Here is a 10,728-nt window from a genome sequence, read left to right as displayed (position 1 = left end):
GCTCTAGACGTGCAGGCTTCAGTAGTTGTGGCTTGCAGGCTCTAGAGTGCAGGCTCAGTAGTTGTGGTACATGGGCTTAGTTGTTCCGCGGCATGTGGGATCTTCCCGGACCAGGGCTTGAACCTATGTTCCCTGCATTGGCAGGTGGATTCTTAACCACTGTGCCACCAGGGAAGTCCAGTAAGTATTTATTAATTAATTAGAGTTATCCAAGTAGCCCAGAGGTGATTCCTAGAATAGTGTGGGTATTGTGTATTACCATGTGTGTGACAGCGTGAAGTGTATGCCTATAGTAGGCTGAATAATGATCCCAAAGATAACAGGTCCTAATCCCTAGAACCTATAAATATTACCTTATTTGGAAAAACAGTCTTTGCAAATGTGATTAAGTTAAGGATCTTGGTACAAAGATTATCCTGGATCATCTGGTTGGCCCTAAATGCCATCACATGTGCCCTTGTAAGAGAGAGGCAGAGGGATATTTTTTTTGTTGGGGGGGAGAAGGGAGGGGGGGAGAGAGAGGGTTGTGGGGAGAAAGAGAGAAAAGAAGGAGAAGAAGGAGGAAGAAGGGAAGGAGGGGGAGAAGGAGAGGAAGAACCAGAGAAAGATTAAAGATGCTGTACTTGAAGATTTGAGTGATGGGGCCACAAGCCAAGGAATGTCAAGAACCACCAGAAGCAGGAAGAGTCAATGAATGGATTCTCCCAGAGTGTGGCTCTGCCAATATCTTGATTTCAGTCTGGTGATACTAGTTCAGGACTTCTGTCCTCCAGATCTGTGACAGAATAAATTTCTGTTGTTTTAAGCCATCACATTTGTGATAATTTGTTAGAGCAGCCATAAGAAATGAATATGATTCCAATCCAATAATGCTTATTCAGTTATTGGGAGATTTAAGAATTATACATCTGGGGGTTCCTGAACCTTTTCTTTGTTTTTTAATACTTTATTTAGTTATTTATTTATTTACTTGGCTGTGCCAGGTCTTAGCTGCAGAACGCAGGATCTTTGTTGCCCTATGCGGGATCTTCATTGCGGTGGGATCTTTAGTTGCGGCATTAGGGCTTTTAGTTGCAGCATGCGCGATCTAGTTCCCTGACCAGGGATTGAACCCAGGCCCCCTGCACGGACTCATAACCACTGGACCACCAGGGAAGTCCCCTGAAACCCTTTTTATCTTCCAATACTGAGCTAATGGCACCATTGCAAGTCAATCACATTGCAGACTGTGTTAAGGAAGCCACTCTGCAGCACCCTTCAATGCATATGTTATCAGCCACATTGAGTCATTTTTCAAGGCGGCTCAGTAATATGTAGACCAGCATTGCCCCCACCCACTGCCCCCACCAGTTCTATTATAAGTTGATCTCTAAGGATCTGTCCACCTGTCAAATTCTCCAATCTATCAGGAAACAGCCTTTAGTGGTGTCCTGTGTGATGACAGCAGGGTTTCTGGATATAGTAGTAAGAGCCACCTTTGGTATCTAATCTGAAAACAAAGGATTATATGGAAGCGACCCACTGGTAAAGCAGGATGCCTTCAAACCCAGAAAAAAATTCTGCTAGCTTCCTAAATAAAATTGGCTTTAATTATCTAGTTAAGAAGAATATGGAAACATTCTAGCTTCAGTAAAACCGGAGTTGAGCAAAACGGCCTGCCTTATAAAATGCCAATTGAATGAAGCCTAAAACTGGAATGCAGCTATACAGGTAAATCATGTCATTTCTCTGCTCAGAGATTCCCACTTGATGGAGACTTTGTGTTTAGGTTACCAGCTGGGGGCCCCGTGGGCACTGGAGAGAGATGCAAGGTCTTCACTCTTTTTTTAAGGTTTCTTTGTTTTATTTTGTTTTTAAAACCAGGAAAGCAGCTTGCATGTCCAAGGTCACCAGCTCCTTCTGTAAGTCTCTTCTTTTCACGACCATACTGCTTTGTTTTTTCTTTAACCTAGGTAAAAACTCAACCACAAATGTAATGTTTATCCTTCAAAATAGCAGCTGAAAAGAGCACAGGATGTGTGAGACGAAAAACACTCTTTTGGCTTCCTCTTCTGTGTGTGTGTGTGTGTGTGTGTGTGTGTGTGATTTTCCTCAGGTTTCTCCCAAAGGGAGCCTGCTTTAAGTAACATTTTTCAGTTTGGCTGGTCAGGAGAAGTGCCCCAAATGAGAGCAGCATCACCTTGGGAACATTACCTTGTCTGTTCCGTGCATTTGGGCTCAGGGTTAACTTCAGTTGAGCAATAATTCTCCACTCTCTTGTCTTCTTCGTTAAGTCATGACTTCAAGCGTGTTAGTCTTGCCTCTCTCCTCAGTTGTTCAAAAATACCATTTGGATCGTGGATACCAGAGCTTCTGAAAGATTGGCTTTCCTTGGGAACTCCATTAGAAAGACTCCTTGGAAATTGTCTTCCTTCAACTCAGCTGTTTATTTTCCTTTTGGATGCATTCCATTGGACAACAGGATTTATTAGTTCAAATTCTTGCTTCGTAGAACCATTTGTTCTTAATGACACGTGTCCTTTCTTCTCATACGCCTCACCCTCTTTGCTCAATTCTCTCTTCCTTTATTTCTGTATCTTTGCAGTTTTCTGCAACCAACTTGCTATCAACTAGCTATTAACAAGGGACCTACTTGCTATTAACAAGGGACTTTTCTCATCATTATTTTAGATGTGACTTTTATAAAGTGTATATGTACTGTGGCAAACGGCTTTTTAAAAAACGGAATTGAATTGAATACTGAAAAGTCAAGTTTTAAATAGAAACCCTGATTGTAGCTTGCCCTTAAAAACTGGAGGATCAAGCAACACTGGATCCTTTTTTTTCCGATGAAAATGAAGAATATTCTAAGTTGTTTAATATGGGGGGAAAAAAAGCCTAGCTTCACTATATCATTTGCTTGGGCCCAGGAGTATCGAGTTTGCCATCTCCGCTTAACATGCCTAGTGCTGCCCTAGATGGGATTGGGAAATTTTTTCCTAGCACTAATATGAAAGCAAGGTAAAATAGATTGAAGAGAAAGCTATAAAATAAAAAATTTTAAATGCCATTAAGACTCCTTGTCTGCAGTATACATATATTTGTGTCTGTTACATGCACTCTAATTTTCATTAACTTAAAGCTGGTGTCTTAGAATGCCGGCCATAGTATTTCTTGGGAAGGTCTATAACACAATAATTGCTTATGCCTGCAAAGTATCATCTTTCTCTTTGCAAAAATGTAACTAGTTCACTCTAAAAATGAATTTCAAAGTTTGGAAACTGAATAACCCAAAGAAAGGAAAAACTAGGGATGGTGTACATGGAGCAGCATACGCCATAGGTGGTGGTTTGACCCACAGCGCTGAGAGGCGTTCAAAGAGTTAAGAACAAATGATCCTCTTCTGAATAGTGCAGAGTCACACTGAGGTATCACCTCCCCACCCCCGCTTCTCCTTTTAGTAACTTAAAGGGTGATCACTGAGATTAGGCTACTTCAGGAACATTCCTAAGTATACGGGCATTTCTTGAACTACTAGTAATTTTTTTTCTTTTCTAGTGACTAGAGGTTTATTTGCAGTTCTCCAAGATTTTGTTCTTTCGGGGAGTGTCTTATTGTGTTTGTTCCTCCAATTTTTCTATGCCTAAAAAAAATGGCCCTGAGTGAGCACTTAGAAAGAGGAAGAAGATACTATTTTTTATTCCTTTGCTGTTGTCGCTGATGAAACCAAAGGCAGACTACTTCCTCAGTCTATCTTTTAGCATCTTATCTGATTTTCTTTTATAATATTTTTTCCCTCTGTGTGGTCTCTGAGAGCAAATAGCAGTTAAATAAGCAATACTTTCTGGCTTAGGTCAGGTACTTTCTCAAGAGGGATTACAGGCCTTTTGTGTAGTGTGATCAACCAGCCACAAACACATCCTAAGGAGAAACCTGCGTGTTTGGTATATTAACATGCCTAAATTTCTCTTGGCCTTCAAAAGGTATATTCTGGCTCTATTCCTATTTTATCTGCCTGAAACATCCTTTAAGGGAAATTATAAATATAAAAAAGAGGTTTTAAATAAATATTTGGATCTTGATTCTCTAGAGTCTTCATAAATCAAAACTTTCCCCCCTTTCTTAAATTTAGCCAGAGGAAAACTAGATGAAAGATTACTCAGAAACAGTCTCTTTAGACGCTCTCTGACTCAAAGCACAAACAATTTTTCTCTTGGGTATAAGGCCTCCCTGTTATGCAATGATTCAAAGCAGAAGGAAGTTGATTATACCAGATTCAAAGTAAAAATCCAAGTAGATTTCTGCTGCTTTGGTGGGCTTATTTGCATTTCCCATATTCTTTTGCAGTTAAAGTGGTTTGGGACCCATATTCCCCAACTGGGGAATAGAATAATTCCTTTTGTATATCTGAGTGCTTGGTAGGGCGCAATCTGTAACAGGGAGCTCTTAAACATACTTCTTTAAGACCTTTTTTTGTCCCTGGCATGGGTCACACAGCACAGTTCATTTCTTATACTTTATCTCATCTGGAGCTCCTTTGGCTGTAACCTAATTTGTTTTACAGCTATTACCTCGCTAAAGATATATATTTTTAACAGTCTCCTCTTTGGCATGCAACAATCTTAAAATATTTTTAAATAGAGAGTACTGGGGCAGAACCGAAGAGAAGAAAACAGCCCAAAGATCTTGCAATTGTCACCAAGTTTAAGAACCACAGCTCTAGAATATGTGCCCTACCTCTGCTTGCTCTAGGAGCACAGTAGCAAGGAGTCTGAGCTGGGCAACACAGGTTAACTGTGCCAGTAGGTTCTAAGGGTTTATTTGTCAATAACTCATTGTAAGTTCTTTCCCAGGTCTTTGTGTCTACTAAGGGCTAGGAATACAGGGACAGTTTTAGCTAGTCATAGACTGTCACGGTGATCTAGAAAATGATCCCTGCGTTAATAGGAAATAGCCTCCTCATTAGTAGCTATGGCTAGGGGTTGTGCTACCACCTAGAAGCCATGAAGACTAAGTGTGGAATAAAGCCCTTACTGATTCTAGCCCATTAATTATGCTGCTTTATGAATGTTTTTCTTGCTTAATAACTATTGTCAGATGCAATGTATTTTGGGGTCCCAAGTTGGAAAGTTCACTTTAGTGATCTTTGACCACAGCTCAGTTGACTGCAGTTGTGTAGGAGACAAAAAGAATTCAAGTTTTTCTTTGATTTTTGAATTTTTTTTTTTTAATGATCATAAGGAAAGTAATTTTGTTGTGTCTAAAGAAGAATGACCTTCCCATTAGATTGGATTGCAGTCTGTTCTTGGACTAGGCAGAAAATGAACTATCAGAAGACTTCTTGAAATCTTTTACCAGGACTTTGATTCTGTTAGGTAAAACACTGAACACAAGGCAAAGTCCACTGGCTACTTAGTTTGAGAACATGAGATTTCACATTTTGGTTTTCAGAAATTTGTCTGTCCCAAGCCAACCAAGTTAGTTTTTAAATTTCCCGCCCAGCCCTTTTTTTTTCTATTTTGACCTAGATTTAAACTGCACATATGCCTTAAATGTAATTTATGAGTATATATGAAATATAAGGTATAATATACAAAAATATTTAGAGATGTGGTATCTCAAACCATGGTTAGACTATCTTAGCCATTCTCATAAAGCTTCCAGACAAATTAATTTTAAAAGTTATTTAGAAGTTAAGTTTATGAAAATATTCCCAGGAGATAACATATGTTGTCATATGTTCTGCTAATGAATGCACCTACACTTTAAATAATATTTTCAGAGTTAGGCTTAAGTGATATCTCTTTCTTTATTTCACTGAAGTGTCAGAATGTTAAATAACTCAGCAGAATTCACAGGAGGTTAGCATCGTTTTTGTCTCAGTTGTGGGGAAAAGGTTAACAATTAAAGAAGAAAAAAACATTTAGGGATCACATGGGGACTTTTAATTAGATCCTAGGGTAACTAATACATTAAAAAAAAACCGGTGTTAGGGACTTCCCTGGTGGCGCAGTGGTTAAGAATCCACCTGCCAATGCAGGGGACACAGGTTCGAGCCCTGGTCCGGGAAGATCCCACATGCCGCAGAGCAACTAAGCCCGTGCACCACAACTACTGAGCCTACGCTCTAGCGCCCGCGAGCCACAACTACTGAGCCCGTGCGCCATGACTACTGAAGCCCCCGTGCCACAACTACTGAGCCGGCACGCCTAGAGCCCCTGCTCCCCAACAAGAGAAGCCACCGTGATGAGAAGTCCTTGCACCACAACAAAGAGCAGCCCCTACTCACCACTAAATAGAGAAAGCCCGGGCGCAGCAACGAAGACCCAACGCAGCCAAAAGTAAATAAGTAAAATAAAGAAATTAAAGATCAATCAGTGTTAGATGGAGTCTGCCTTCAGGTGCTCATACATGTCCTATTGTCACCGGCCAAGCCCATTAACAATTCCTAGGAAATAAAAATAGAAAATAAAGTCTAACCTTTGTTTCCTCTGTGCTTAGTCTAGTTTCACCTGCTCATAGAGGGCCGCGCGCAGAGGACTCGCACTCCACACTTCAGACCAGAGTTCCTGGTGCAAAATGGCTGTGCCGGCACCTCAGCTGGGCGCGCCGTGTGCAGAAGCCACGCTCCACACCCGAGTTCAAGATGGCAGCGGCGGGCAGTGTGCAGAGACGCTGCGCCGGCTCTTCGACCCGGAGCGCGAACTGGGCAGCCGCGACCACCCGCCAGAACCCCGCCCCCTCCCCGCTGAAGGGATCCCTGAAAGGCAGACCCGCCCACAGCCTGTGGCGCAGCCCCGCCCACAGCCTGTGGCGCTAAGTGCTCCAGAGGCCGAGCTCGCCCCTTGCTCTCCATGCTTTGATGAAAGAAAAAAACATCTTTCCTTTGCTCCTGAACCAAACTCGGTTTTGTTCTGTTGGTTCTAGTGACCCTGGGCATGAGAACTTTTGTTGGGGCTCAAAAGGGTCAGTAACACTACGTAATTGTCTAATTTTTTAAAAGTACACAGAAAAGATGGAACTAACTCTCTGGAAATTTAGTCAAGCATCTAAGAAATTCCTGGAAAGAAATTTCTTCGTACTGATTTTATATTCCTCTTTTGCTGTACCAAAATTGGATTCAAAACGGCAGACGACCTGCCTTCTGTATATTAATTAGAATAATTTTGATAAAGATATAAGTTGAACAAACTCCTGGGCTTCCCTGGTGGCGCAGTGGTTGAGAGTCCACCTGCCGATGCAGGGGACACGGGTTCGTGCCCCGGTCCGGGAAGATCCCACATGCCGCGGAGCGGCTGGGCCCGTGAGCCATGGTCGCTGAGCCTGCGCGTCCGGAGCCTGTGCTCTGCAGCGGGAGAGGCCACAACAGTGAGAGGCCCGCGTACCGCAAAAAAAAAAAAAAAAAGTTGGACAAATTCCTACACTGAGGGCTGCCCAGCATAGACTGAAGAGAAAGTTCACTGGGGACATTAGGTTGGCTTGTGAATAGAAGGCCTTGAAAAGCTTAGATTATACACGTGCACATACACACTCTGCGTGTGTGTTTGTGGAGGTACGCACATATGCAGCCACGATTGAGAAATATTAGTGCCTTCTCCCACGATCCATGTTGCCAAAATAATGGTTATGACAACAGCGGCGCCTCTTCGCCATTTGCCTGGAAGTCCTCAGCCTTCCTGGCTGAAGGCCCTACGACGCTTGGTAAGATTTAACTGGAGTAGGGCAGGCTTTCTATGGTATTTGGCCAGCCTTTGTGCACATGTCTTTTAACTTATTTGACCTATAAACACACATTCTCTCTATCGTACTTTATTATTAGTGTTGCTGGTTTATATGGTATCCTTTCTTCTAACATAAATAAAAGAAACTTATGACACATTAGAAACTTATGTGTCCTCATTTAAAAAGAAAGAGGGGAAGCTGTTTCAATGGTCTGGAAACTTCTCTGTCTTTGGTGTTTCCTTCTTTCTCATTTGCTCAGAATGCCATTTATAGAGAAATTTTGTTTAAACAGGTTATTTGCAGAAATGTTCAGCAATCCCTTCCGTGAAAAATTCCACGCTACTAGTTCTAACAGGACATGCAGATTTATGGCTCCACCCGCCCTATGCAGCTGTTATTCCCCACGTTACTCAGCATATATCCTCTCCCAGAGGCTGTTCTTTCCCTGGCTCAGTCCTCTCTCATGGTCTTGGTGTACTTCACGCTGTTTCCTCCACTCACGTGTTCTTCCCCTTCCTTTCTCTTCATCCAAATCCTTTCCATTCTTCCAACTAAAACCCCATCTCCTCTTTGAAAACTTACCAGGCCACTCCAGGTCATTCTAGTCTCCAATGTCATACTCTGAACAGTTGGTTTATTTGTTGAGAATTACTGATAAAATCTGAGGCATGGTGACATTTAAGCAAGACTAGGGTTCAGATCTGAGCGATTCTGTCTGTTGTACTATCTTTGTGCCTTTCTGTCATATCTCTCAGTCTCTCTCTCCCTTTTTTTTTTTTAACTTGCTTATCTTTTCTTTCTTTCTCCCTCTCTTTAAAACGTGAAGACTCATATCCTAAGCATGGATGCACTAGAAAGCCGGGCTTTGGAGGAGGGCAACCAATAGATGGCAACTAGAAAACTAAAGCACCCAGAATGGAACATATCCACTCTTTTCACAATCAAAACAAAGTAAAAACCCCAATGTCACAATCAAAAGAGAACTGCATTGGCTTCCCTGGTGGCGCAGTGGTTGACAGTCCGCCTGCCGATGCAGGGGACACGGGTTCGTGCCCCGGTCCGGGAAGATCCCACATGCCGCGGAGCGGCTGGGCCCGTGAGCCATGGCCGCTGAGCCTGCGCTTCCGGAGCCTGTGCTCCGCCACGGGAGAGGCCACAACAGTGAGAGGCCCGCGTACAAAAAAAAAAAAAGAGAGAGAGAGAGAGAACTGCATTTATGAACAGGACAATTCCCAAAGGGTTGACATGTTACAACCCCCCAAAAAACTATTTTAGTCAGTTTATCAAGGAAAATAATGACATGGTATAAAATAAAATAATTGGAAAAAATATACAGTATTGAGGTAGGAAGGTGATAAGAAATATAAATTTGGGAGGTGAGAAATTTAGAAACAATAAAGGCTATCTGAAGTTAGGAAGGAGAGAGAAAAACAGTGCTTGCTTAAGTCTGAAGAGAGGCAAGTTCAGTAGAAGCATTCACCTTTTGCCTAGAAGAAACACTTTTTTTTAATAAAAGCTGAGACAAAGCCACAAGGTGCCCACCTATAGCCACACACTGGGTTAGGAGGGAAGGTATCAAGAACACATTTTAAAGGGTGTATTCAGGGATGTTGTTTCACTAAGGGTCCCATATTTGCAAAAATGTTTTCCCAATTAACCTGCTAAATCTGAAGGAGAATGCACAGAAAGTATGGAGATGTAAAAGAACCCAGGAGAGGGACTTTCCTGGTGGTCCAGTGGTGAAGACTCCGTACTCCCAATGCAGAGGGCCCGGGTTCCATCCCTGGTCAAGGAACTAGATCCCACATGCCGCAACAAAGATCCCACACGTGGCAACAAAGAGCCTACTCAGCCAAATAAGTAAATAAATAAATATTAAAAGAAAAAAAAAAGAACCCAGGAAAAAGAAATCCCTTTCCAAGCACAACACACAAATCTAAATGATCTAAGATTCTTGAATTTGTTTCTCTGACTCGTTTTCCTCCCATCTTCTTACTCTCTCAAAATCAATGTGAAAAAGGCACACAGAGGTCTTCTAAGACTCCCTTTACATTTAGTGGTTAGTGGTAACTTATGACTATGTTTTTAACTTTCTTTGGTTGGGTCATTGACTCTCCTCCTCCCCCATTCAGTTTCCAGGGTCACTGGGTGACCCTTTACAAATCACGAGACTGGATTTGCTCTGCTTTGTCTTGATCCAGCTTCTTCATTATCTCTTCGGTTGTGTACTACACAGTTTTGTAGACACACCAGATAAAGCAGAGAAACAAAACCAGGAGATTATCCCCAGACTGTTTGCCAACTGATTTTATACTGTTGCTCACTGCTGGTACACAAAACACGGAGTAGACTTTTATTCCTGAGTCTTTTAGACTAGAAATGGGAGGGGGGTGGTTAATTTCTGGTTTTGTCAAACTCCTTTGTTCCTTCTTTGTCTCAGTTTCCTAATTTGTTTAATAGTGCTGTTCATAATTTTGTTTTCTTTACTAATTCTAATGCAAAATGCCTTGGGTATTTCCCCACCATTCCATCATAACAAAAAGAGGAGCGGGAAGGATATAGTATAATCATTTATAATCGTCTAGATCTTGCTTCCAGAATTTCTTAGTCTTCAATTGTAGTGTCTCAAGAAATCTCTGACACTATGCCAGTTCACAGAGTCAACCCCACAGAGTTGATCCCTGAACCAGGGAGGCCCAGGGAGTTTAAATAAGCTGCTGCAAGTCACATGGCTAGCTAGGATCAGTACGCACCAGGACTGGAACCTAACTCTTACTGTTATTTTCAATTGAACATTTAATTCATTTTCACTCGAATTTGAGAATGCCTAAGCCGACTCCTGGTTTAGGCTGGGTTTCTACCTCAGTCCAGTATGACTCTTGGAAATATATAATCTGAAAGATTCTGAGATCTTGGGATGTTTTGCGGGGAATTGTGGTCTGATTCTATGGAGGGTCTGAGAGACCTAACCCCCTCCTTGAGCATGGCCAAATTCCCCAGAAACTCAGATTCAACCTACTTTCTTCA

Source organism: Leucopleurus acutus (genome assembly GCF_964270905.1).
Source record: "Leucopleurus acutus genome assembly, chromosome: 18".
Lineage (NCBI taxonomy): Eukaryota > Metazoa > Chordata > Mammalia > Artiodactyla > Delphinidae > Leucopleurus > Leucopleurus acutus.
This window is presented reverse-complemented; position numbering follows the sequence as displayed.